This window comes from Triticum aestivum, chromosome 6B, assembly GCF_018294505.1.
Source record: "Triticum aestivum cultivar Chinese Spring chromosome 6B, IWGSC CS RefSeq v2.1, whole genome shotgun sequence".
In the NCBI taxonomy this organism is placed as follows: Eukaryota; Viridiplantae; Streptophyta; class Magnoliopsida; order Poales; family Poaceae; genus Triticum; species Triticum aestivum.
Window position 1 is genome coordinate 48,979,526 of NC_057810.1, and position 5,686 is coordinate 48,985,211.

Consider the following 5,686-nt stretch of genomic DNA (forward strand, 5'->3'; position numbering starts at 1 on the left):
GCAAATAAGTTTTTGAGTCTCTGTCCACTTGATGTTTCAAAAAAAAATTCAGCTTATGCGGAGACTTTGTCATTTAGGCTTAGACGCTTGCGGTGATCAGCACACCATTCATTGTTGCACCAGAGAACGCCAAACCTCATTACCTTGAGCACACTTGCCTCCAGAACAAAGAACCTGACCAATTTAATCTCAGATGTGCTACCTCGGTAGTTGATCAAATCAATTTCTGTAAGATGGAGATGTAGGCATTCAATGAGATTGTTATAGTGCAGCACATTTTTCACTTTCGGGTCTTTTTTTATCTGCAAAAGAAGAGAACATATTAGAGCAGCTGGCTTCATAAGATTACCGTGTCATCAAGAGGTACCAATATCATTCGCTCATACGATAGGGTTGGCTGGCTAGTGATATTTTTTCACTCTCTCTCTCTCTCCCTCTCTCTCTCTGTTTCTGTTTCATCTCATTTAACTAGGAGCACGTGAAGAGCTTGGGCATTTGTTGCCTTCCACTATGTGGCCGATGCCATATTTCGCAAAAGTATGCCACATAATACGCATCGATGTCAAATCAAAAGATTTTGGCACCGCTCTCGCGATGTGAGAGAGTTGGCACCGCTATGCACACAGACCCACATGTATAAACAAATCAATCAAACCAACTACACTAGCCTCTCACTCTCCCAAACAAGTGTTTTTTTATTGCCTCAGTCCTCTCTCTCCCACGCAGTGTTTTTTCATTGCGTGAGTTAATTTGGCACCGGAGCAAAGTAGGTGCTCCAGATTGGGGCACCAGGTGAGCAATGGAGGGGCATCGATGCCAAATGCATCACAAGTGAATTGGGCACATGTTTTGGCCTACATAGCCCACTTATGTACTCCCTCCGTCCCAAAATTCTTGTCTTAAATTTGCCTAAATACAGATGTATCTAGTTACATTTTAGTGTTAGATACATCCGTATCTAAACAAATGTAAGACAAGAATTTTGGGACGGAGGGAATACTACCTCGTATTTAGTATAAAATTTTGACCATAGATTTACCTAAGAAAATGCCAATGCATGTCGCTAAAAATTACACCATTTGAAATTATGTTCAAATACAAATCCAACGATATAGTTCTCAGTGACATGCATTAACATTTTGTCAGTTAAATCTATGTTCAAATTTTGATGCTACAAAATTGGAAGAGTAAACCAGGACTGAGGTAGTACTTGCCCTTAGGGTAACCATAGAGTTACTGGAGTAGTCTAAGTTACTTTCCACTATGACTAGCCTAGGCTACTATAGTAGTACAGCATAAAAATGATGCAGGTGATCACGTGAGAAAAACTACTAAAAATATTTCTTTCGGTGCAGTGCGTAGATGTAGTTTTGAACACTACACTTGTCATCATAATTTAGGAAAATTACGAAAAAAATTGAGCTACGTTGTGATTACCGTTTACTAATAGGAAAGAAGTTTCACCTCGATGAGTAACTTCACCGTGCATGGAAAGCATGTAAGGAATCCAACAACTTGATCCAGATTGGGGCCGATAGATTTTAGTGCTAAGATCTTCACTTTGCACGTGGACTGGGTCAAGCTTGTGGGAATCATTTTCTGGAAGACGGTCGTAAATACATCAAGAAGAAATTTAAAAATGTGAATTTCAAGAAGACGGAGAAGAAGATGAGTATTGTACCTGAACGATTACGGATCCAATAAAGAGTCTGGAGAATTTGGCAGACGAGTACACCAATGATGTCAATTTCGGTGCGTCAATGACCCTGATTTTTGGACCTTCTAGATCCGATACAAGCAATCTCTCAAGGAAAGGCGCATTCTCAATGACCATAACATGGAACAGCTGGAGTGATCTCTTCCCAATTGATGTCTTGTTGCGGGGCCAGCAAGACACATAAATCCATCGGAGATTCGTCGAGGCGATGTGGAGGCTAATGAACCCGTGGATCTAGTCAAGACGAAGGTACTCGAGCGCAGTACAGCTGTGGAGCAGGTGCTCCATAGCCTTCTTCGAGATGACAACGTCGAAGAGGTCGAGCTACTTGAGTTGAGGGAGAAGAAGGGCACGCGCGGCATTAATCTGGGGAAGGTAGCAGGAGCTGAAGCTGGCGTGGTGCAGCGTTGGCATGAGGTGGAGCGCGGACGGCGGCAGAGAGGGACATCGTCCAGCTTCAAAGCTGAGCTCCTCGAGCTGAACTAGGGCGGGGGATAAGAACCACTCGTCGAACTTGGGTTGGACCTTGCAGTTGTTACTGAACATGCGGATGTCAAGGCGTCTGGCTGGCCCAGGGTGCGATGAAAGGATCTTGGAGGCTGCGGCCATGCATTTGCAATTCCCGTCGCAGAGGCAGCTGTCGACGGTGAGGTTGAGGGGGACGCAGTGCCAGAGGGGGCGCCACCACCGGGAGAGCAAGGCGGTCCGCACGGCAGATTTGGTGGGGAGGAGGCCGATGATGACGAGCAGCATGTCATCGGGGAGGCTGCTGATGAAGTCCAGGCTCGCCGGATGCGGTTTTGGCTCAAGCGGCCTCCGCTTGTTGGCTGCCTCACCGTCCATCTCAACCGGCGGCGACGCCGGAGTACACGTGTGCTGGTGTGTGTTGTGTGCTGGGTGTGCGCAAGTGCGTCCTTCTGTGCATGCCGCCGCGCAGGGGTGAATTGTGCACGAGTGCGTCATTCGCGCGCAAGAAGTTTGTCCTCAATGTGCCCTCAATTTACTAGCATGCGGTGTGCTACCCCGAGTGGTTTCAACTTTGTTTCCTTCACCGCGTGTCAGATGGGCCTCTAGTTTACTTATTTTCACCCACTGCCACATGGGCCAGCACACCAAGATACAGAACACGAGCTGACAACGCAGCGTGTGGATTGGTTGACCGGTCAACTAAACAATATACAGAGCTATACGTTGACACAGTGAGCGTATAATCCGTTGGTATAGAGAGTTCGAGTGAGAGGGGAGGCCCATGAGAGATAGTAGAGAGAGAGTGAGAGAAAGAGATACTCCCTCCGTTCGATAATGTAGTTACAACATTTATTTAAAGTCAAACTTTTGAAACTTTGACCAAGTTTATAAAGAAATTACTTATATCGGCAATACCAAAGATAAATGATAGTATGAAGTAAGTACATGTTGCGATGAATCTAATGATCATTCCAGATGTAAATGTTTTTCTCCACATATACCTAGTCAAACTTTTCTTAGGTTTGACTTTTCAAAACATCCATATGCTTATGGACGTGACAGAGTCCCTGACGAGAGAGAGAGAGAGTGTGTGTGTGTGTGTGTGTGAAAAAAGTGTGTGTGCGTGTGTGAAAGAGACATGGACAACACACGATAAAAGTGGTGAAAAAGCGTGTGTGTCTTATGCAAACATATCACACATGCATCTTTGACAACAAAGGCAAGGTGAGGAGATAGTGTGTGGTTATTTGGAACCGAGAGAGGAAGACCCCTAGCACGTGGCCAAGAGGGGTCTGACAAAAAAGGGAGAGAGGTCGAGAGAGACGTACGGAGAAAATGCAGACATGGGGAGGAGAGAGTGTATGTTTGTCATAGAGAGATCCCCTGGAGATCGTGATGGGACTACATGGGTGGGAGATCGAGTGACAAGGTGTCTGCGCGATAGAAGATGCCCCGAGAGATATCGAGATAGACGTATGGATGGAAGGATACAATACGTGTGTTCCTGATGGCTAGTAAGAGATAATCATACTTACGAGGGGGGGGGGGGAGTGCTTGCGCCTATGGCCCTGTTTGGATACTCTAACTCAGTTAGAGGTTAGAGTTAGATTCTAACCCTGAACTAACTCTAAGTAAAGAGGTGTTTGGATGGCAGGGTTAGATGGAGCGCGGATACGGCGAGGCACCTTCACGGGCGGTGCGAGAGGGAGGGAGGGAGAGGACGAGAAGCTTCAAGGAAGTGGGGAGGGATCTGCTGCGGGGAGAGTGAGAGAAAAAAGTGTTTATTAGTGGTCCCGAGAAGAACTAACCCAAATAAGCACCTCTTGGATGGGTTAGTTTTTTTGGATGGGTTAGATGCATCTAACCTAAACTAACCCTCCTGTCTGGATCTTTTTGGGTTAGTTGACTCCAAACTAACCCAAACTAACTCTAACCCATGGATCCAAACAGAGCCTATGATGGAGTGAGGGATTATGGTACTTAGGGGGGTGCGTGTCACATGGAGAGAGAACAAGGGCGGAGAGTGTTGGATGGGTCTGTATGTATAGCGCGAGCGAGACATGTGTATGTGTGAACCAGGGAGATATAAGGCCCGTTTGGCTTGCATCGTGAGCATCTTTTGCGTGGCCTGGGGTTGTGGCTGGATTTCATGCACGCTTGTTTGGTTGCTACCCTGTGAAAAAGAAAGCCCGCCTAGGCTGGGTTCCCTCCTGCACTTTAATTAGCCTGGCTGAACTCCAGACACTACAAGTAGCCTGGCCCAAGTGACTGATTTCGAACGCATGGCCGTGCCTGGTCGTGCGGCCACGAGGCTAACAGCAACATGGATGGATATTAGCATTAAATAATTGATGCATGGATTGATTGATGGGACGTTGATGCTTTGCCTGGCCCAGGCATGACCCAAACGCTTCAGCACCACACAAGTCTGGCCAGGCAAAAATATTTTACATCTCACGTCCACACCAGGCAGTACCAACCATCAAGGCATGAGGGTCAGGTCACGAACCAAACTGACCAATATAGTTTGAGAGAGATTGAGGAGCCCCGATAAGGCTGAGTGGTGCGTCAGGTAGCTGAGAGGGGGAAAGAGATATTCCATCCGCTCGATAATGCAGTGCATGTAAATTTTTTAGAAGTCAACCATTGGAAACTTTGATCAGGTTTACGCAAATGTTATTTATATCTACAATACCAAAGATACATCATACAAAACTACATCTCATGGTGAATCTAATGGTATATGTTTGTCATACTAGATGTAATTCTTTTTCTCCACGTACATGGTCAAACTTTGTGATGTTTGACTTTTCAATAAATCTATGTGCTACGGACGGAGGTGAGTGCCTCAGTCAAGACAGATCAAGTGCGTGTGAAGGAGAATGAGTAAGTGTGCAAAAAGAGTATGTGTGTGAAAGAGAAAGTGACAACAAACGATAAATTAGAGAGAGAGTGTGTGTTTTTTCGTTTCTTATGCGCACATATCACGCATGCATCTCCGAGATGGAAAAGCGAGGCGAGGAGATACACGAAGATAGCTAGTGTGTGATTGTTTGCAACGGACAGAGACACCCCTGTAGCACATGTCCAATAGAGGTCTGGCCAACAAGGAAAAAAGGTCGAGAGGGACACATGGATGGCATGGACACATGGGGAGGGAGAGAGGGTGTGTTTGTGATAGAGAGATCCCCTCGAGATCGTGAGGGGACTATATGGGTGGGAGATCGAGGGAGTGCGTGCGCGATGGAAAGATGCCCCGAGAGAAATCGAGAGAGATCATGAACATGCTTGCGATGGAGACTAAGATTAGCTAGTCATATACAAATACGGGGGACTGCGTGTGCCTACAATTGAGTGAGAGACCATCATACTTGGCTAGCTGGGCATGAGATTGTGTGTGTGTGTGTGCCTGTGAGATGGAGAGAGAACGATGGAGAGAGATAGAGTTTTAGATGGGCCTATCGAGTGCAAGTGAGATATGCATGTGTATGTGTAACCCAG